At 40.6% G+C, this 23823-nt stretch overlaps 1 pseudogene; it reads left to right on the top strand.

The window, feature by feature from the left end:
- LOC138028246 (kinesin-like protein KIF16B) overlaps positions 1-22489 on the top strand; it is a 64259-nt pseudogene extending 41770 nt beyond the window's left edge.
- The last annotated feature ends 1334 nt before the right edge of the window (positions 22490-23823 follow it).

Below are 23823 nucleotides of genomic sequence, written 5' to 3'. Positions count from 1 at the left end.
CACTTTGTCAGTCTGGGAGGGAAGACGGCTTAGTATTGGCGTCACTTGTGCCCAATTAAACGAGGGTAGATACTCAAAGCGCGAAATTCCTGAGTTACGTCATAGAATGACCTGGAGAAAAAACGTTTTGTATTTGTTACTCTGTCTGATTAAACGAGGCAGATAATCATCCCGAATTTGTGAAATCACAAAATGCGGACGTCAACCGAATTTTCTTTTTTTTTTTTTTTTTTTTTTTTTTTTGGGGGGGGGGGGGGGGGGCTTAGTTCCGAGGCGAGAAATCCTTCCGTAACTTTTCAAGCCAATATACTTAGCATTTCATTTTTTTTGTCTCGAAAACATGTTAAAAGACCAATTTTTTCCTTGTCTCGAAAGATGTTAAAGGACCGACTTTGCGTGATAAGAGTTGTAGGTTCACATATAAGGAGTTTAAAAGCATCGGATGTCGAATCAACAGCAGCTCTCGTAACATATTAGTGAATGGTTCGATATCCAAGCCAACAACAAAATACTGCTGAAGCAATTGAAACAATGTCTTAGACTTAAAAACAAAAGTGGCTGCTTACGAGAGAGCTGCTACATTACTGAACTGGCAATACTAACGAAAGCCTCTCTTGAAAATAAACGTCTGCGCGTTCGTAACCATTAGGCGATTTTTCCCCCGTTTTTTTCGTGTTGGTTGACCCATACTGGTGGGAACACATCCTAATTACATACAATCAAAGTTTATCTGTTTTGTTCTTGCGTTTTGCAAAAAAGTAAAAAAGTCACTTTTCAAGAAAGTGAAGATCTATCTATACGACAGCGACCTTAATAACAACGTATTTAACCCTTTGGCTACTGGAGATTTGGCCGAAAAACACGTTTTCAAGCTAGTTGAGGGGTTTTTGGTCACTTTCGTGCTGTTTAAGAGCTAAAATCTCCCTACAAACCCGGTTCCAGGTTGTACACGCTCCGCGGCTTTTTAAGCCGTGCAAATAAGCGCTTGCAAAGTTCGGGCATGCGCAGAAAGCAAAAGCAACATTGTGTTAATTTTTTTCGTCAGCGGCCCAATTGGATCTAATCAGTCTACTACCGTGCCGAACCACGGATCGTTCGAATCGTTCGACTTGGAAAGGGGATGCCAACTTTTCAGGAATAAAACTTTTATGAACGGTACCGATGCGGTGCGATTTCGCATACTAATTGTTGGTTTTTTTTTTCTTCTCTTACAGGAAAGACAGTTATTGGTTGTTTCAACAGACACGTGTAAACCTGACATTCAATTGAGGGGAAAAGGCATTGAACCGTAAGTCATGTCACCATAGTCAATGTTGAACTCCTAACTACAGGCTTATGCAAACAGTTTCAACATTTGCCTAACATTCGTTCAACAAGTTGTGCGAATGCCGTTCAAACGGTTCCAACGTCGCGCTAGCACTAGATCCAAAAATTTGACTGCGAGGAACTGGGACCAAGAAACCAGACTGTCCCGTCTAGGCCCCAGTTGTTCAAAAGGTGGATAACGCTATTGTCCGAATGCAAAAATGGCCGTCACAAATATTCTTTTGTCTTGTGTTAATGGCCTAACTAGCCTCGTTTTACAGCCCAAATTCTTTCAAGTTTGCGCGTGTGACCGAGGCTTGTTAGGCTAAATTAACCAAAGACAAAAGAATAGCTTCATAGCTCAGTTGGTTCGAGCGTCGCACCGGTTATCGCGAGGTCACGGTTTCAAACCATGTTGAATTCCTGAATTTTTCAGGCTTCTTTACGCAATTGCAAAAGTTGCGTTAATAACTGCGAGGATCATAGCTTCACTTGATTCATATCCACATATGATCCATTTCGTACATCATTTCATCGCTAAAAGAATAATTTGTTGGCGGCGGTTTTTGCATTTGCTTAATCCACCGGTTAAATCACCATTCAGTGGGTTAAGTCATAGTGAAACCAGTGCGCTATCCAATGGATAGCGATTTATCTGGTGGATAGCGCTATCCACCTTTTGAACTACTGGGGCCAGGTGTGCACGCGGTATTCTACTACATATTATGCTGAACGCTTCATCAACATTTGCGAGAACAAAGGAATTGTTGAATCGACGTCAGTTGAATAGGAGTTTAAATCAGTTAAAATTTGGTTCCACACGCTTTCAACACTTTTTTAAACTTCCACAACATTCAGCGAGACTTGTTCAAACGTTTCTGAGGTTTGTCTTAGCAAAGCGTTGAATGCCGGTTGGTGAAGCAAATAATTACATCGTTTTAACGGTTCTTAACTTGCTTCGTCGTGAGATAACTCTGTCGTTACAAGTGCTAAAAATTACGTACAGACAGTGAAATTACTTGCTTGAGGCATCTCCTTTAAGGTGAACGACGCTTGTCAATCTTTTGGTTGTATGATTGCTAACATTTTTCGAGACAATGCTGAGAAATGGTCGAGGTTACGCGAAGCTGGCCATTTTCTTTAATTGTTCATGAATCTTTAAATTCGCGATGGAAACGGGTATCTTGTTTTATTGGATTCAGTGAGCATGCCTTGTTGAGTACAATGGCGATGCGGTGGTGCTTATCCAAAAGCGGCCCTATGCTCCGTGGATGGTATTCCAGTCTCCGAGCCAACCAGACTGCCACAAGGTAAACGCTGTCCTAGCTATATCTGTCACTCCATGCGCGGATAATAGCCTGGAAATTCCACGAGTCTCCTATCGTTCGATGGTAGAGCACCCGAACTAGTAATCGGACGGTCGTACACTCGAGTCTTGCAAAGGAGCACTCGGGTTTTTCCGAGTTTTCCCGAGTCAACACCGAGAAATAATGGTAGAGCATCCGAAAGCTAGTAATCGGACAGTCGTAGACTCAACTCTCTCAAAGAAACACTGGGGTTTTTTTCGAGTATTCCCGAGTCAACATCGAAAAATAAATTCTCTTCGGTTAGCATACAACAACAGAGGAAAAAACTCCCACCCCCCCCCAAACCCCCCCCCCCCCACCCCCCAACACCCCCCCTCCCCCGATTTTTTTGTTTTTTATTGAACTGGTAACAGCAACGCTACATTCGTTCTCTCCTACCCCAAGGGAGACCTTTAAGGTGCCCTTTCCCTCCCCTGTTGCGTTGCCTATTTTATATTCAAGTTGGCTAGGTTTAGTTGCTCGTGCGTAAATATTTTTCCTCACATGGTCGCAGTTTGCATTGTGCTAGTTCTGCGAACACTCAATCTCTGAAATCCTACACCTGTGTAGAGTTGGTCGCTAGCCAGAGCTGTTGTCTTCATTTGTAAGTTGAGTTTTCAAATGGTCTTTATCCGTCAATTTGTCATTCGCAATTCTCTTTTCGTCCATTCCTCGGTTGTGGAGTTTGAAATTAATCTCGCGCCTTAATTTCATTCCCCGTCGCAAAATTATCTGCGAGCCGGGAATTAGAATGTTGCTTAAGTCGTTTTCCATCGACATTGTCATGAATTTCTTACCCAACAAATTCATAATGCAACCGAAAAAACTTCTAGTTTTGGTGAAGGAAGTTTAATTTATTTAATGCGGTTAACTGTTTGATAAATAACAACTATTTTGGGTTGTAATCTCCCGTAGCGGTTAGAGTGACACAAATCATCTTGGCATGAAGCTGATGTCGTTCTAATTTTCAACTTTTAATTAAACATACATTTCTTTTCTCTCGCTCATAATTCCTTACATACAATTTTCATTTCTTTGCGTTTTAAGTGAGTGTTTGCAACGCAATTTAATACAATAATTGCGCTGAGATATTAAATTAATTGGTTCGAAATTTGCATGTCGCTAGGTTGTGTTAAGTGCTTTTGTTTTTTTTATAGCATTATCACGGTAAGTTTTTATAACTTTTTCTTCATCCAAACCTCCTTTTTCAATGCATTTATCTTATTAGTTATCATGTTTTGTATTGAAAAATCAAATCTTTTGTGCTGTGACGAAGGTCCTCTTTACTTCAAATTTACTGTTTCGCTTATCTTGTGTGATTCACTCGCAAAAAACGAGTCATCGATGTGACTTCAGCATTTCGTCAGTTGTTTTCGATATTTCTATTTTTCATCGACATTTAGGCCACGATTCTTTCTTGCTTAAAATTCACATGACATTGTCGTGAATTCTCTTGTCCTTATAATTCTTTGTAACTATTATTGTTTTTTGTGACGTATTTTGAAATTCGTCTCTTGACGCACAATTTTTGAGCTTCTGGCATAACTGCGTTCAATGCCCCCAAATTTTCTTTAGTGCTGTGGTGCTGTGGAAAGTTTCCTTGTTTTAGTATAATTACAAAGGTGATTATTGAAAATTCTCTGCGCTGATTGGTTGCCGTTGAGGTGATTATTACGCAATAATCATGTAAGGCTTTTTTTTTTTAATCGCCGCAAGCCGTTTAGTCGAGGTGTCAGACAAAGAAATTAATTATTCCAAAGAGAATGCATATTTTTCAAATAATCACCTTTGTAATTATACTAAAACAATTATTAATCTCAGACTCGGTGAATATAAACCTCGACTTCGTCTCGGCTTTTATTCACGATATTCACCTCGCCTTCGGGGAATAATTGTTGAATATTGCCCCTTCCGCAGGATAATAAAAAGCACTGCAGGAAAAGTATTGCATAATATGCATTGGGTTTCATCCTCACATTTATGCAAGTTATGAATTGTGTATACACGTGATGCCCAGGGAGCCAGCTAATCGAATCCAGGAGCGGCGACGCGTTTAACCTGGTCCCAGAGGTTTTTCTTGAGCCGCGAGAGAGCTGTAAAGCGTTAAGGACGAGTCCCAAAGTGGCGAGAAGAGGAAAAACCTCTGGTAACCCTGGACTTGAATCTCACTTTCATGCCGATGCAGCTGTCAAACGCGTCAAATTGATAATTACAAAATGAACCAATGGCAACTTAGCAACCACGCGCCCCCTCTGCATTACCAATCAAACGAACCAATCATATTGGTTTGCGTATTTGTAAAAATTATCATCCAATCCGAGCCTGAGAGTCAGATCCTGACCCTGGCGTCTGCTTGAAAGTGAAGGATTCAAGTCCAAGGTAACCAGAGGTTTCTCTCTTCTCGCCGTTTCGCGACTCGACTTCGCCTCTTCGCGGCTCTATCGTGGCTCAAGAAAAACCTCTGCCACCAGGGTAAGACGCGCTGTTCAGTTATGTTTTGCTCGCTGCTGAAAGCATAATCCAACCTTCGTCTTTCAATAGGGAGTTTAAGATTTCGGCTACGACTGGGTAAAATGTTGCTCTAAAATTTAAATTTGCGATGTCTTAAAGGAAAACTGAAGATAAAAATGGATTTTTTTTTCCTTCGCCAAATCTGTAGTGCCCCTTACTCATTTAATGGAAATATTCGAGTATTTGAGGGGTTTCTTACATTTCGTCGTCTTTATAAGGCCAGAAAGACCCGTATTGATCACTCGATGGAAGTCCGCCATTTTGGCTGTACAGCAGGCTTGGGCGCTAAGCGTGAGGTCATTGTGCTCACTTGCTTGAAAGAGGGAAACTTGAAAATGGTTCAGTGCGTTATTGTGGGCTGTTCTATTAGAACTCTCAGACACAAAAAGAGTTAAGTTTTCATCGTTTCCCTGTTAAAAACGAAATCCTTCTCAAAGAATGGCTCATCCGAACTTGCCAAAATCCAGCACTGTCACATCTGTTCGGATCATTTCGAACCCTCCTGTTTTGACGGTGTCTTGGCCACAGGGGTCGATGCGACAGTTGCATGTAATTGAAGAAATGTTAACTTTGTGACTCCATCGATTCCATTTATACCCAGTGAGTGAGGTATGTTTTCTTTATTCGGGAGATTTCAGTGGCAAACCGGGCGCCGGAGAAGTGAACCGGAGAGTTGTTTTTGCAAGCAACTGGGACACGTCATTCCGTGAATGGCAATCGCACTTCAAGCTGGGTTTTATAAACTCGGCAACGATCACAAAGATGTTTAAGTTTGCCAAATATCCAGCACTGTCACATCTGTTCGGATCATTTCGAACCCTCCTGTTTTGACGGTGTCTTGGCCACAGGGGTCGATGCGACAGTTTCTTGTAATTGATGAAATGTTAACTTTGTGACTCCATCGATTCCATTTATACCCAGTGAGTGAGGTATGTTTTCTTTATTCGGGAGATTTCAGTGGCAAACCCAGCGGCAGGAAAGTGAACCAGAGAGTTGTTTTTTCAAGCAACTGGGACACGTCATTCCGTGAATGGTAATCGCGCTTCAAGCTGGGTTTTATAAACTTGGGAACGATCACGAAGATGTTTAAGTTTGAAAATTCGCTATACTACGAACAGAGTAATGTGTTTACATACGATGGCAGTTTGTAGCGCTTCTCTTTACAAACACATGCACGGTCGAAAAGCTAGAATACTGCGTTACACAACGAATAGCTTGATCTGCTGACACGGCTAACTTTAATAGATACTAAGCTATGTGTTAGATGTAGATCTGTTAGTTAAGAGCTGTGAGTATCACCAGGCGTCTGTAAACTAAAGTTTGTCAAATTGATTCGAAATGACAGACAAAACAACACCAGCCAACAGAATCTCGTAGTAATCAAGTTGTCTTTATTACCTTTTGAATACAATCAATTCACCTGGATTTTGTTCGTAGCTTCCTCTATCTCGCGGTAGCAGATGCGTTCCTTTTCTTGCTGTCCCGGTCTCCCAGTTTACGCAGAAAGCAACACGCTGTTTTTAAATTGACTGCGAAAGGCAAAATAACTTGTTGATGTCAGTTAAATCTTCAAATTTAAACCTTTTAGCTTTGATAACGAGCCAGTTATTAGCATCGAAAACTAATAAATTCTTGAGTGGCAAAAGCGTTAATGACCCCGTACATTCTTTCTAAAATCTCGGATTTTCAAAGCATCATTACTCAGAGATTATAAACAATTACTGGATGAGGTTTTGTGATATCCGGAATAATCAAGGTCGAGGTAAGTGTTATCAGCCGAAAGAGAAAAAAAAAATTAAAAAATGTGAATGAAAAGTGCTAGGTGGCAGTGCCTGGAGCAAATCTTTTCAAACTTAACGCATGTTTTATGACTCTATAGACCGAATGCATAAATGGCGGCTAAAAAAATATTCCTTTGTTTATGTTCTAATTAGCCTCACAAGCCTCGTTTGCATGGACAAAATACAAAAAATATTGCTTGAGAGCGAGGCTAGTGAGTCTAATTAGCACATAAACAAAAGAATATAATTTTTGGAACGCAATTTATGCCTTCGGTCTATTTCCTTACGCTACAACACAAATCAATAGACCACTTCAGTTTCGTATGCAAATTACCCCTTCTAGACCAATTGACAGTCTCACATGGACTGTTCATTTATGTTACCTTTTTTCATAAGAGTGCAAATCCGTAGAGCAGGATTTACGGGAATATTCACTGGGAGTCCACTACTGAGGCCACGACCGCCCCTTTTTTTCACTTGTCCGTTAAGTAGTATTTCGGAAACCTAGAAGACACGGGGATCCTTGTTTTAGACTCCCAACTTTTGTCTTGTTTTGCAGGTTGTATGGTTTGCTTGGGAAAGTCGAACTACTTCCGGTTTAACCATCCCAGAGAAGCAAAGAGGATCAAAGAGTCACATCCGGGAAACCGGTTTTCTATTGTTCCTGACCAGTATTACCCAGGTATGACCAGTTTCATGATTAGGCCCACGTTTTTCAAGCGCCGGCCGGATAATGTTATCTACTAGGTACGCCACTATCCAGAGCATATAATGTTGTGTGGGGAACATTCGCTAACTCCCAGCGACACTGAAGCCTTGCTGAACTCCAAACTTAAAATCCACACTTTAATGTCTACTTCGTAAAAACGTTCTTCGCAATACAATGATGATCTTATTTTGTAGCCTGTGCAGCTAGCGGTATTGTTTGCGCGAGAGGCAAATTAACGCGCGGCGACGCGCGGCAACGCGCTGCAGCTCCCCTCCCCATTCTCCGAGTGGCATCGCCGCTCCGTTAATTTTCTTCCACCTGTGCGTTCGTCGGAAAAAAACGATATCCTTTGTTACATAACGTGATTGGAAATTTTGAGAAACCAGCCAAACGATCACACTTAAAGCGAAACAAAATAAAGTCACAGTTCCATGATGGTCGTTAACCGTTAAACGCTGGATGTGCGTAGAGTGTGCATGTTTGCGGTTAAGTGAGCAAATAATCAAATCTTTGCCATACTGAAACTTTCAGATATTGACTTATCCACCGGATAGAGTTGTCGAGCCTATAGGGCCTCTTTCTGCCACTCGTTTAGCTTATAGGGAAGATATCCGTTTACAAACATTTTCACGGGAACAAAAGACGCTTTGTTCCGACAGCCAATGAGGCTCTGGTTGGCACATTACTATCGAACCTCGATCATCCGGACTTATTCTCTGGTTCCAGTTTTGTCATGAATATTTATTATTCATGATCAAGATCCGTAGCCATATTCTATTTAGAACTACAGCGTTGAAAAGTGGAATGAGGGCGAGTTTGTTTCGCTTTCAAAAAGTCAAAGCAGCTCTCGCGTTTGCGTATAAGCAGAGGTTGTTATGTTAGAAGCCCATTACCCAGAAATGTTGATCTCACCCATTTGGCCTTTTGGCCCATCAGTTTACTGTATTATCTAAATTTAGAATAGTGGTTTTGCACGGCAGCCATGTTGCATGGCAGGAACAATAGATTCTTTTCCTATGGGAACAAATGCTCTTTCTAATGCAAAACATTTTCATCGTTTCTGCCATGCAACATGGCTGCCGTGCAAAACCTCTATACAGGGCCCGAATGTTCGAAAGCCGATTAACTTAATCCAGGATTAGCGTAAACGTTTGTGTCATGTTTTCAACTCTTTGGTCAAAGTTTCTTTTGCTTATTTTTGTTTTTTTTAAGATTGACTTCTTTTGATTTAAAGTTTGCCAAATATCAGCGTTGAACAGCATTTGAGAGTAGAGAAATAAATTCCTTGGCTATTTTTAATCTGGGGTTAGCATTGATCTGCTTTTGAACAACCGGGCCCAGGTCCCGCGGAATTATGACTAAAAGCATTGTGGGATTAATATGCGGAGAAAAACATTTTAGCAATGTTTGTCCGCATTTTAGTCCCATACTGCTTTGCAATAAATCAACTGTGGAAAATGCTTTTTGATTTTGCGCGACGACAACATCGCTTCTCATTGGTCTGCAACGAAGTCGTCGCGCTAGGGATTGCTCGTGCTTAATGCAAAATCATGGATCGTGCAACGAACACAATACCGCCACGCTTTACCCGCAAAAATCTATCAGTTGCCGTACTAAAATCAGATTATGGGAGTTTTAGCAAGGAAGACGGCAACGTCAAATACAACGTCACTTCAAAATATAACTTAGCGCTATCCTAAGTATTTCGTGATTGTTCCATCTTGTTCACCTTGAACAATAGGGGCGAACTATATAACTAGATTTATAGGAACGGTTCCAAAGTGAAGGTAAAAATCAACGATTTCCTGTTGTATACTAACTTTGTCGTCGAAACCTGAAACTTGGTGATTTCACGTTGTTGGGGACCGTAACATAGAATAGAATACAATACAATACAATACAATACAATACAATACAATACAATACAATACAATACAATACAATACAATACAATACAATACAATACAATACAATACAATACACAATACATAATACATAATACATAATACATAATACACAATACAATACTTTACTTTACTTTAGTGGCCGCTCCCCATAGGGGCTTTTCAGGGCCAATGAATCACGACGAAACGACAGAACAGAACAACAACAGCTGTTAAGAATCCCAACTGGCTGGAGGCAAACCAGTTGGCTGTTTACAAGTGCAGCTGGGAAGTTGAACCAGGGACAACCAGGATCAAATTCAACGTCGGAGTGGTCAGAGCGGGTCTTGAACCCCTAAGCGCCCTAACCACTGAGCCACACTGCCTCCATCTACTACGGCGACGGCGACTGAGGAAAACGTCACCTTGTAAGTCTTTCGCGGTTATTCCATCTCGCTTATGTCCTACAATTTGGGCGAAGTATCCTAAAAACAAATTGTTACGAGCGGTTACAGAGTGAAAATAGAGAATGAAATATTCGCTGTTGTATGCTTACGTTGTCGTCAGAACCTCAAATTTGTTGATTTCACGTCGTCGTTATGCAGAATACCACAAGAATATGCGCTAAAATCCGTGCTTCACGTCCAGCACCATTCTCGTCACCAGAGCCCCGGATCTTATGTCTGCGCATGACCCTAGGCTCTGGGAGAGTCTATGTAGGAGAACATGGGCCGTAGGGTTCTTATAGCCAACAATTGGCTATTTGAACCTTACGGCGCCTGTTCTCTGCTCGTGCTAACATGAATGCACCAATCAGAGACCCTTATCCTTGTTCTTTACGAAAACCAATGAGAAGACACTTTGTGTTAGGGTTTCCCAGAGCTCTTACGCGCCAAAGAGAAGAGCTCTGGGGTCGAGATTGGTCCAGCGCGATTATTTATGCTCTTTTAACCAATGATATTATTGTTTAATGGGTTGTTGTTGTCGTCAACGTCGTAAAATCTTACGCTCCCTGTTGTTTTGTGGACAACGGCAAAAAAAAACAGCACTAATATGCAAGTTGCACCCGCCGCACGTGCAGCACGTGCTAATGTTTGGGTTCGCGCCCATACGTAACTACGCGCGCGTTGCTTTTGCATAATTACGATAAGTTGGCTCGAAATGTTGTCATGTTTATATTAATGAGCAATGACGTGATTTTCCGGGCGATTTGACAAAGAGAAGCAGTTTTATTTTATTTATTTATTTTTTTAACCACAAAATTGCACTCCCTACAGGTCGTGCAGCTTTGTTAGTCTTTTAAAGAAATTTAGTCCAAATGTTACTGGGAGAAAAGAAGAGTGTCCATTTTTAGCACATTCGAGTCATTGATTGCTCATAAATGAAATTTTTTTTGTTTGTTTTGTTTTTTTCAGATGTGGAACTCGCCATTGAACAGTACAAGAAGGACAAACAAGAAAGGGAGCGGTTACAGAAAGAAAACGAACGATTATTGTCTCTGGAACACGAGTACAAGGAAGCTGTCGAACGAATCGAGTTCGAAAAAACTCAGCTCGAAGAAGGACGGCAACAACTGCATGAGATGGAACAACAGCACAAAGAAGCTGTCGATAGTTTTGAACAGGAAATCGCTGTCCAGATCAAAGAGCTGGAAAGACAGCGCGAAGAGTTACAGCATTTTGAAGAAGAAAAGGAAAAACTGATGATGCTTCAAGAGAAATATGAAGACAATGTTAGGAAACAAGAGCAGGAACGCACAAGCAGCGAGAAGAGGTTAGTGCACTGGAGTCGTTAGGGAGTTTAAGCAAAGCGACGGCTGTGGCTACGACAACGCCACAAAACAAGAATAATACGACGTTTTCAACCAACCTCTAGAGACACCAATAACAATAGTGAAATGTACGACTTCAGGTGGACGAACAAAAGAAGCTAATGAGAGATCTTTTGTTTTCGTCCACCAATGTGGCGGCGATGACGTCACGTGAAAACCTTCTATTGGCGAACCGAAAGAGAGAAATGATTCTCGTACTTACCTGGACAATTTAAGCAATTGTCTCGTGTGGACACCTGAAAATTCAGTCGGATCGAACGGGAATCGAACCCTTGATCTCTGCGATGTCAGTGCAATGTTCTATAAACTGAGCTGTGAATCCACTCATTTGGGAGCAGGTCAATTTGTTGGGCTCATGTGTTCCGTCCTGTTGGCCTGTTCCAGGCTCTCAGATAGTCGAGAAAACGAAAAGAACTGCGTGTGAAAATCGAGTGTGGGCTTTTTCGTTTTCTCGACTATCTGAGAGCCTGGAACAGGCTACGTCCTGTGAAAGGACTCGATGAAAGAAAAACAAGAATATTATTGGTTCAAACGAAAAATAATCGTGCTGCACGCGTTTCAGGAATAACATTTTGCCGGCAGCCGGCTAAAAAACCGGCTACTTTAAATTTAGAGCCGTCTACTTTTCGGTCATAAACTTGCTATAAACAATGACAAAGCGCTTCTCCCGCCGCCTACTTTATATTTAAGCCGTCTACTCCAAAACCTATTGAGAACCCTGAAGGGTAATGTCTCCTTAGGCCTCACAACGAATCAAGAATTCCGTTCCCTTCTCTTTGAGTTCGTGCTTTTTAACGTTTCACTGAATTTAATCCTTAAGGCTTACGATTGACGAGATTCAAAATTGATGTGTTTACGAAGGCAACACTTTTTCCTTCGTTATTTTAAGACCCCACATGTTTGTCTAGCCGAAATTGAATCCACATGGGACTTAAAGATCCACAGCGGGGTACGGCGTCAACGAGGATGCCACAAGAGGAAACATAATTGCACTGCACGTGCAGCACGCATTTTCAACGCATATTTTCACGGTACTCTCCACACAACAACGACGTGAAATCACCAAATTTGAGTGAGATTTTGACGACAACGCGAGCATACAAATGAAACCATTCATTCTCTATATGTATAGTGAAAAGTCTCGTACTAATTTATTTTTAGAATACTTTGCCCACATTGTACGACGCGAACGAGATGGGCTTAACGTGAAAAACTGACGAAATTGCAGAGTTGTATTTTCGTCGAACTCGAGGTCGTTGATCTTAAAGTCCCTTCTTTCTCAGAATAGTCCAGTGTTCAACTTCCTAAGCCAACCCGGGTCGGTGGCCATTTTGCATGGCTCTCTCCGTCAATGACAGGTTTTACTTTTGGACTGCTAGCCTCCTGTATCATTCGAGCCAATCGCAACAGACCTTATTCGCTTGTACAGTTTGTTTTCTCAATTCAGATCATATGATTTGGTCCTCTATTTTGTTCAATAAGAGTGCATGCCGACATATTCATGCTTGCATGTACTCTTTAAGTGAACGAGACAAGGGATCAAAATCTCCTGCTGAGTATTATCACATGATCTGTATTGGGAAAACAAAATGTGTAAGCGATCAGTGTATGTGTCACGCAATCGAGACAGGCAAGGGAGGCTTGAGGAAGGATGTCTCTCCCACTTTCCTCAAGTTTTTGACGATTGCGTAACAAAATATTTGCTGACTAGCTCGTGAACTGAGTTCATGGTCTGTTTGATACACGTGAGCGAGCAATAAATATAATCATCTTTTCGTAGATTTTGTGTATGTCGAAGAGTACAAAAAAACACTCTTGGTTGAAAAGAAATACAGGGGATAAACTCTTTACTAGTGGAAGTTGGTGACTCTTGTAGCGTGCCTAAAACACTGTTGGTATCAGAAAGCTGGCGGGCAGAATCGAGGCCATCATTATCTGCTAACGTGTTAAATCATAACAACTTTCCCATCAGTTTATTGGTCAGACAATTCAAGCGGTGATGAGTAGAGAAGTTTCGAGTTTTCTCGTGACAAACTTGATAGCACAGATAGCAATCCTTTGGTGAATTCTGTAAAGATAGTGGTATTGCGTAATTCTAAATCTTAAATAATTGAAGAATTGTCCTGGAGGTCTAAGAAGCCCTTCGGCAAATGGTGGTTATGGTGTGTGATTGATAACTTAAAGGTGTATCTATTTTTAGTGTCAACTGAAATCATAAGGTTACGCTGAGGTCATGGCGGACTTAACTTGATGACAAGTTATTTTCCACAGCCATTCTTCTCTACGGGAAATTTCCATAATTGATTTCAGCCACAAGATAAGAATAAGTGCCGATTTGAAACTGAACGGAGGGCGATAACATTAGTAATAATGCGATTTGGTCTGTCGTTGCGATAGAATAAGGTTGATCGGCTCAAGTCAGCCACGATACTGAAAGATTTCGTTAGGTTACTTCGTTTCAATTTCGCTAGGTTGTGACACAATCCGCTTTTTATAGGGTTTTATGTCGTTGATAAATTGCGTAATGTAGAATGCTGTTATTTCGTAGGAGACAGGAAGAGTATGAACGATTGAAGGCTATGAAAGCTAAACTGGAAGGAAAAGAAGGCACAGAAAAAGAAAGAGTGGCTATCGAGGAATTACGACAGCAGCTTGCACTGCAGGAGTTAAACAGTTTAGAGGAGGAACTTCTCACCTATGAACAGCAACAGCTCGATAATGAGCTTATTGAACAAGAACGAAAGAAGCTCGAGGAAATGAAACGTAAACAAACCGAAGTCATTAAACAGTTGGAAGAAGAACTAAACGCCCAAATTAAAATGTTGAAAGAAGAACGAGAAAAAGAGAATTCCAAGATTCATCAAGAGAAAGAAAGGATCCAGATGTTGGAGGAACAGCAACAAGAAGCGTTGAAACAGATTGAACTCGAAAGGAAACGGCTTGACGAAGAACGCGAGGAAGAGAAGAGACGTTTGGAGGAAGAAAGGGAGAGACTAAGTAAAATGGAACAAGAAAGACTAGAATTGTTAGAAAGTGTTGCACGAGAACAGGAACAAGAGAAACAAATGATTAAAACGGAAAAGAAAAGGCTCATGGAACTCGAGGAACAACATGCTAAAGCGCTAAAGGAAATCGAAGACACTATGATTTCAAAGCAGGACAAGATGGAACGCGAGCGCCAAATCGAATTTGAGTTTTTCGAGACGGAGCAGTTGCTGTTGGAGGAGCTGGAACAGAAACAACGCGAGGCTGCCGAGCAGCTGGAGAGAGAAAGAGAAATAATACGCCAACAAGTTGAGAAGGAAAGGGACGAGGAAAGAAGAGAACGTGAACGACAGCAAATGCGCTTTCAAGAGTTGCAAGCTCAGCAGCAAGAAACACTTCGACAAGCTGAAGAGGAAAGGCGCCGCTTACAAGCGGAGCTACAGAGTCAAAAGGAACAGATGGCAAAGGAAAAAACACGGTTGCTGAACCTCGAGAAAGAATATAAGAAGATTAGAAGTAGTAATGGTGGCGAGGTTCCTTCGCTTTTAGCTGTGTTAAATATGCCAGATGTGGCACAGCTTGGAAAAGGTTGCTCGCTACAGGAGCGAAAAAAGCGCTTGGAAGAGGAAAAAAGGAGACTTGTAGAGCTAAAGAGAGAGGCAGAAAACCTGTGGCATGCAAAACAGCGAGAAAGCAGCGAAAGCGGAAGCAGTGGAGACGAACGAATGAAAGATAAGACCGCACAAAAACTGCAACGCGAGAAAGAGAGAAGAGTCGAGTTAGAACGAAAGCTTGCTGAATTACAACAACAGCAGAGCAACACACCTGCAGGAGATAGTGGTGAAAGGGTGAAAGAGTTGGAAAAAGCGCTGGGAACGGAGCGGACTAGAAGACAGGAAATGGAGAGAATATTATCAGAGAAACAAAAACAGGAGGAACTTGAAAAGGTCGCTGCTGCCGAGAAAGCTCGCAAAGAGATGATGACGGAAAAGGCTATACAAGAAAGACTCCCTCCTCAGGTAAGCGATAATGCGTTTTACATTTGCCAGATCTTGTTTTAATTAATTTGACATTTACTTAGAAATCAATAGCCCTGTCATTCCTTTACTTGATATAAAGGTCGCATACGCCTAGAGCTGGTTACGTGGCATTTTTTTTTCTTTTCGTTTTTTAGACTTACGAGGCAGACAGTCAATACCCAAGTACAAGGGTGGGTTCAATTCCCACCCTAGTCAGAGTTTTTCTCTGTCCTTGTGTGGGCCCAAATCTATTAATAGGGCTAACGCTCGCATGGTTCACATGGGTAGGAAACTAGCGCTTCACTTTACCCTCCAATAGTTAATTCAGTCAATAACGCGTTACAATGCAGAGAAAATGAAGCCGCGTTGCTATGTAAATGGCAGTTGTTTCGAGTTTCGTTAGAGATCCATGGAGGAAAAGGCGCGAAATTGTTGTGGCCAGTCGTCAAGTGCAGGCAGACGCTAAATTAACCAATCAGAATAAAATCATCATTCAATAGAAAGAAACCATTTGAAGCAGACGTCAACCGCGGGAAATTAGGGACCTTAAGCAAGAACGACGGCTACGCTCTGCACGCCCTGCACGTGCGTTTTACATTTTGATTCATTTCTTTGCCATTATCGTCTTGACAACGACGTGAAATGATCAAATTTGAGGTCATATGGAGGACGAGAGCACCTGATGATGAATTTTCAATTTTTTCTCTAAATAATTCATTCACACCGTTCTCAACAATTTATTCTTTCCAAGCCGAGCGCTCAAGTATTATAGAGCCGAGCGCTCAATTATTACAGTTACGGGAAATAATATTTCTAGACAACCTTGCTTTTAGGTCCCTATTGTCGAAAGCAAGTCACTATTATTGGCGCGACATTTTTTTTCTGTCAGTAAAGGCAAACACAGTACTAATCAAAGCAGACGCGGAGGACTAACCCCGTGATAGCAAGTCATATTTGTGTTTGGGTTCAGTTTGGATAGGCTAAGAGCTATTTCTAAAAAGAAGTTTCCATAAGCGGTTAAATCAGTAAGAAATCGATGATAGGTCGAATTGGCTAACTCAATGCTGTAACCAATCTAAATCTCCCGGGGTTAAGCCGGTTCATTGTGATGTAGGATTCGCCTTTAAATGATATGGAAATACCTGGGCCCGGTTATTCAAAAGCCGATCAGCGCTAATCCCAGATTAAAAATTAACCAAGGAGCTTATTTCTCTATTGCCAAATGCTGTTGAATGCTGATATTCGGCAAAACTTTACATTGGAAGAAGTCAATCTTGAAAAAACAAAAATAAGCAAAAGAAACTTTCAGCAAAAAGTTGAAAACTTGAAACAAAAGTTGACGCTAATCCTGGATTGAGCTAATCGGCTTTCGAACAACCGGGCCCTGGGGAACAAACCATTTTATTCCCAAAGGGTTTGAATTGGTCATTGTCATTGAGTAAGCCGATTTGGTTTATTGCCAGTAGGGTTTTTGCATTTGTGGGAACTAGCTGCAGTGTAATACAGAGACTTAACGAAAGATGGAAATGATCCTCGCACTTAACTAGACACTAGGCTGATTTAGCAACAGAACGGGAACGTCAGTGGCGACGGCGCGCGCAGAAAAAACACCAATGAGAATTCAGAATAGAGTGGACTCCACTCTTTTCTTCTCTATTCTAAATTCTCATTGGTAGTTTTGCTGCGCGCGACGTCGCCACTGACGCTCCCGTTCTGTTGCTAAATAAGCCTAATTTAAGCAATTGTCACTTTACAGACACCTCAAAAATTCACGCGACATCAACGGATCCGAAACCATGTCCTATGCGATGCCGGTGCAATACCCTACCAACTGAGCTATGAAGCCACGCATTTGGGAGCTGGTGGATTTGTTGGGCTCATTTGTTCCCGTGAAAGGATTGATGAATGAAAGAAATTTTATATTTGCATTGCACTGGCATCGAGTCCCCTTTGGAGCCGCCTGAATTTTTCAGGTTCTTTAAGAGACAATAGCTTAAAATTGTTCAGAAAAGTGCGAGGTTTACTTCCATCTTTCGGCTACAACCCGTACTTCCAATGTACATTTCTTTCAGAAAGAGTATATCACGTTTACAAGGACTAAATTTTACGGGTTGCCAAGAATGGAAGAAATGGGTTTGGTATTAGCTCGTTTCTGGACTGTTATGTGGGAATATCAAGAAGGTTCTCAAGAGGAGAGAAACGAGTTACGGCCCGTTTACGCCAGCACGTTTTCCTTGACCAACTTTCCCTTGACAAGGAAACTTGTTCGTGTAAATAGGGTAAAATTGACATATTTTCCTTGTCAAGGATGAAGTTTGTTTCTGTAAATGGACGACGAGGAAAACGTGGCAAGGAATATTAAGCTGATTAGTTCACAGTATCACGCCCATGCTCGTTGCTTTCAAAATATACAAAGTGGCGATCAAAACGAAAGCAAGTTGGAGTGATAAAGCTTCGACAAGCTAGGGACTGGAGCATTCTTATTTACTCGCTGAATAACAAATATTGCGGGTGCAGGCTTAACTTGTTCATCGTTTACACGAGCAATTATTCCTTTTCAAGGAAAACTTGTGGATCATTTATACGAGCAATAATAACTGTCAAGAAAAATTTCTGGTGTAAACGGGGCTTTAGGTTAAGAGAATTTTCGTGCTTTTATGACAAGCAACAGGTTGGCGTTTCACGTCAACACGATACATAATTGTCGCCTCCAAACCAATTGAACAGTTTTCCTTCTCAAAAAAGGCGCGGCGCCAAACTACGCCCTACGTGAAGTGTTTTATTTATTAAATTATTATGAATAATTAAATCAATGGCCTTTAAGAAACGGTCCAGATAAGAACGATAGCAACAACGGCAACGAACATGTTGGAATTCAATTGGTATGCAAAAAGGTGATAACTTTTCTATTGTCTGTACTTCTGATTGGCTTAAACAGCAAACGGTTAACAAAACTTCATAAAGCAGTATTATATTTATCCTTACTTTCCAACCATCTTCCATCTTTCATCTGTTCTCAGTTTGAATTAATTCCACAGAAATCGTATGTGGGGAACATGTAAAATTGTAAACGTTTCTTGGCTTTTGTTTTCAACTCTTGTGATTGGTCAAAATCTTTTAACACAAAAAAACACCCTTTCAAAGTGGGCTGTAAATGAATTTTATTGCGTTAACTGCCTTCCTGTAGGTTTATGCGTTCTCTGTGTAAAAATGATAACATTCCTATGTGGGGAAAGCCCCGTTGTCGCATAACAAAGGAAATTGCTATCCACCTTACACGGATCATTACTTAACATTTCAGGTCAAAAATGGCACCTCCCACAACGAAGATGATATTAATCTAGTCCAGCACCTTGTCGCTACTGGCCACGTGTTAGAAAACTGTCCATCAGTGCGCGTTACCGCTAACGCCTGCAAAGGGTATCTGTCAAAAATGAGCGGAAAACTAATCAAGTCTTGGAAGAAGCGCTGGTTTGTATTGGACAGACAAAAGCGCGCCCTGTGCTACTATACCGATGAACACCACAGGGTACCCAAGGGTATTATTTTCTTCCAAGCTATTCAAGATGTTTACGTGGACTTGCCGACTTCTTATAAAGGCTCGTCTACGAGGACTACGTTTTGCGTGAAAACGCCACAAGAGACTTACTACGTTGCTGCTCCCAGCGGGCTAGCCATGAGTATTTGGATTGATGCTATTCTTACAGGGAGAGAAGGGGCAGATTTCTACAACTGACACTTTCAAACAAGCTTGACAGAAAACGTTGTATGGGTATTTATTTGCGCATGGGTGGTCGTGGTGGGGTCTAAGTATGTGTTAACTAATATGACAGACATTACAAAGGGTTGAAAGAGTTTGCAACTTTTGTCTTATTAGGCATTCTTTTGAAAGAAAACGTGGGGTAGCTGAAAATGGGGAAAAAATGTTTCCGTGCACTCTTCGCCCTCCAACATGCACGTCATCTCACATTTTTTGTATAAACCTTAATTGCTGTTGTTGTTTTTTTAATTGTTCGTTTTGGGATGCTTTGACGCACACTTTTTTTCATGCTTCTCGCACATTTACGTCAATGCAAAAATTAAAAACTGCTAAGAAAGTGAAAATCTCTCGAAAATTTTTATACTTTCCATTTTCCAAAAAATTACCCATAAGTTGTTTTCAATTGGCTGATTACTAATGAAAACGAGTCAATCATAACACAAGGCAACGACGACATGCAACCCGCTCTAAGCAGGGAAATAGTTTTCCCTTTTCTTTGATTGGCGCGAAATAAGACCGAAGATTTTTAATCCATTCAGCACGCGCAGAAATACAGTTACACAAGGTCAAAGCAATCACGAACTGATTGCTGTTGATAATCGAAGATTTCCTCTTGTACAAAGACGTTTCCAACTCCTTATCGTTTACTTTCATGAGGTATTTGAAAGGCAAGGAAATTTAAGCGCAGACAATATTTTGGTCTTTTCCGAGCGAGACTTTTCTTCATCACTAATACGTTTATGTTCCCGAGGTTAGAACAATATTTATAGTTAAAATGATTGCCTCTTAATGTAAATGAAAGAAAAAGCATTTTCTTGGTTCACACGTTTCATGCTCGTACGGTTGTGTTTGCAAAGTTTTGCTGTTCCTATTGACCCTTTGTTTGTTCGTTCGTTTGTTTGTTTGTTTGGTGTTGTTGTTGTGGTTGTTGTTGTATTGCTCTGTCTACGACCTGAGATAGATCTTGTGTAGGATTGAAGGAAAATGAAATACTTCATGTTGAACATCACGAAGCGTCCTCATTCTCAATCAAATGCGCATCACGCTAGTATTTTTTCCAAGTTTACACCTTTTTAATAAGTCTTAATATATGCCGCTTTCCGCTAATGACATCGGAACTCTTGCTTTCAAATTTTATTCAGAAATGTACAAAGGCCGAAAGCCTTTTCCGATTTCTTTTCTTCTTTGAAGCATTTGTACATTTCTGAATAAATTTTAAAAGCATGAGTTAGACTTCATTAGCGGAAAACTGCATGCTAGACTTATTAAAAGACTATAAGTGGATGTGAAATTGCCAAATCTGTCGGTCAAATACGTTTGAATGTTTAGCCTATTTCTTGCTTGTCATCAAAAAACGTTGAACAACTTTTCAATAGAGAGACAAAAAAGAATTTTCATACTTTTATTTTATGACATCTAGCAGTCTCACGCAAACGCCATGGTTGATCCCTCAACTGTTATTAACCCTTTCATTTCCGCTATCGAAACGTTCATTCTCCTAACTAGTACCATAGATTTCTTTGTTGGGTAGTTATGAAAATTTGATAGTATATCAAGCTGATAATAGTCTTCATTCTCAATACCTGTCTGACTGACGCTGTATTGGAATTGTGCGGAGAATTTACATACTGATCACTTTTGGGGGTCAAAGGGTTTTAAGGACGGTGTCTACTATTGTTATTACGCATACGTTCTGCGCATCTCGAGATACTCGGATTTCCTATAGGTGATGCTTACTAATACAGGGGTATTTTTGCGCGGTTTAAAACTATCCGGAGAAAGTAGATCTCAGTAGGTACTCTTGGTATCCAAAAAGAAAATTGGGGGGAACCATGCATTTTTGACAGATAATTAAGCTTTAATTTGAGAAGGAACTCCATACATTGCTTTGTATTTTAAAGCGTTTTACAAATATTATTCATGAATTATCTTTGAAAAATGCGTGGTTATCACCAATTTTCTTGTTGGATTTTAATAACACTTATTAAGATCTACCTTTCCTGCATAGTCATAAACCGGGGTGAAAATATCTTTAATTAGTAGGCACCGTCCTTAATTAACTCATTGTTTGCAAGGTTTGAAGGCCAAATGCTCTCGTTTTTTCAAATTTAATTTTTTGTTGACAAGTCTAATTAGAAGGAAAGGATTGTCATATTTATAAGGTGGAAGCTTCATAATGTCTTAAATTGGTAATAAGTGCGGTAGTTGATGTAGTTGCTGGGATTTCACATACAGATTCAAAATTAAAATTACATTGTACAGCGTATTAAATAGAACCACCAGTTGGGTACTCCTCAGTAGCTTTCATTCAAATGGCCCCACTTCAGGATTTCATCCTTAATTTCATTGAACTCAAGAGACAATACCGATTTGTACAACAAAGCAAACAGCCACACGGCAACGTATTACGTCAGTAGCTACCAATAGACCTAATCGGCTAACTGTACCCAATTTAAATCTCCCGGGACTAAGATTCTTTGTGTATTGTATTTGCATGATAATGTAGCATTCATATTTAAATGATATGGAAATACCTGGAACAAAACGTTTTATTCCCAAAGGGTTTGAATTGGGTACAACATTAAGTTAGCCGATTAGGTCTATTGCATGGTCAGTGTGCAGTTCTAATTAGGTACAAGCTATCGTGTAAATCTTCATCTAAAATTATAATCAACAAACGTTTCCCATACACGTGGATTTGTCAGCTGTCTAGTCAAAGCTTAAAACTAATAAATTATACAATAAATACGATAAATACGATAGACCTGTTAAAAAAATATATTAGAAAGAACCAGGGTCATCCCAGGTCAATAACGGCCCCGGAAACCGCATGTTTGAACAGTTTAAAAGCATCCAGATAAATGGTGGAACTGTACAGAGGGTTTATAATCCAAACTGGTCAGAAGATGATGTAAGTTTTGCAAAGAAAGTAACAAAAATGCTGGAACTAAGGAAAAAGCCGCCATGTTGGTCGACGACCGCTGACCATGCCGTTTCTTCTTTACATTTCTTCTTGGTCGTACGAAGTGCATTTTCACTATTTTGAACGAAGCATTAGGGAATATAGTGATCAACATCGAGGTTTCATTTCATTTTAGCGTGCATAAAGTGTTTGTCTCCCGCGCAGCCGTCTTTATGTCGTCACACAACGCTAGCCTTGCCTTCCCCATCAGAGGAGCGTTGCGCTACGACACTAAAAATTACTGCAATTCGTTCAAGTTGCTGATAAGTTACATAGATATTTTTATAATATTGTGGTATTTCTTCGATTGACATGAAAATAATATATATTAAACGCAATGAACGTCACAAGTAATGCTTGTACCATAACGTGAATAAAGCATGGATCTTAGAATCAAGGGGTTCTGATTTGTTGCTTTCTTGTTACTTAGAATTTATCGATGAAGGCTCAGGGGTGCAGGCATGGCGCAGTGATGAGAGCACTCGCCTACCACAAATGTGGCCCGGGTTTGATTCCAGACTCGGCGTCATATGTGTGTTTAGTTTGTTGGTTCTCTTCACTGCACTAAGAGGTTCTTCTTCAGGTACTCCGGTTTTCCCCTCTCCTCAAAAACCAACATTTGATTTTTGATTTTAGTTTTAGTTCACAGTGTCTCCAAAAGACCTTTTGCATAAATGGCAATGTACATCCTAAGCCTCACGTTCATGTGAAAAATCCTTTGTCTAGAAACATAAGTACGAGGCTAAGGATGTACAAAGTATTGTTATTCAAATTTAGGCGCCATATATGCAAAGGGTCTATTAGTGCTTCAGCGACAGAACTACTAAACACTTGAATAAAGTTCCTTTTCTTTACAATTAGGAATATGACGGCTGCCTGGGGGCCGTCCTATCATTTCCCAATGAAAGGGGTACGTAGGAAGAATTCTTAAAGGGGAACTGAAGGCAAAAAAATAAGCATTTTTTATTTACACTGAGGACCATACACAATAATGTTTTCAACTTTTTTTTCTGGCTTTCTTTCTGGCTTGTTTTCGTTTTTCCACCAAAGAAAAATGTTTTTATTCCGATTTTGGGCCGTCAGCATTGCGGCTCTGAATGGAGGAGTTAGCGGTCGTTTTTGCAGCTTATGACGTATGATAAGGGGAAGACCATGCGAGAATGCCCCACATAGAAGCTGTTTGCCGTGAATATTCTTGGGTTTCACTCACGTGATCAACAGCCATGTTTTTCAACGAAAACAAAAGAAGACGTTAGCATAATAATAGCTTTCAATTCCCGGAGGATTGGATCGGGACACCAACATGGCCGCCATTTAATTGTTTGGGGACACCAACATGGCGGCTGTGACGTCATGTGAAATCCAAGAATTGAATCCGCGACGAAACAGGAAAGCATCGAAGAAAATATCAACAGCAGCACTTGTGTTTACCTTGTTTCTCTTGATTACGAAATCTCTGTTCCCCATATCATACGTCACAGCAGGCTGCTTTGAGCCCGCACTGAAAAGGCCGAAAAATCGGGAAAAGCCCAACTTCTAACGTACTTTTCTCGCAAAAAAAAAACAGGAAACGAGAAAAAATAACTCCACAAACGTAACTCTACTTATGTTACGCTTTCAAAAAAAAGTGCTGGAAAAATTGCTGATTTTGTTCTTCAGTTCTCCTTTAAGTTTATCACGAGTTTAAAACGCGAAAATGGTAATGTGGAATTCCTTTACTTGTAAAATTAT

Source organism: Montipora capricornis, chromosome 13 (genome assembly GCF_036669925.1).
Source record: "Montipora capricornis isolate CH-2021 chromosome 13, ASM3666992v2, whole genome shotgun sequence".
Taxonomy (NCBI): Eukaryota; Metazoa; Cnidaria; class Anthozoa; order Scleractinia; family Acroporidae; genus Montipora; species Montipora capricornis.
Note: the sequence above shows the minus strand (reverse complement) of the source record. Positions and strands in the feature narration are given on the sequence as shown.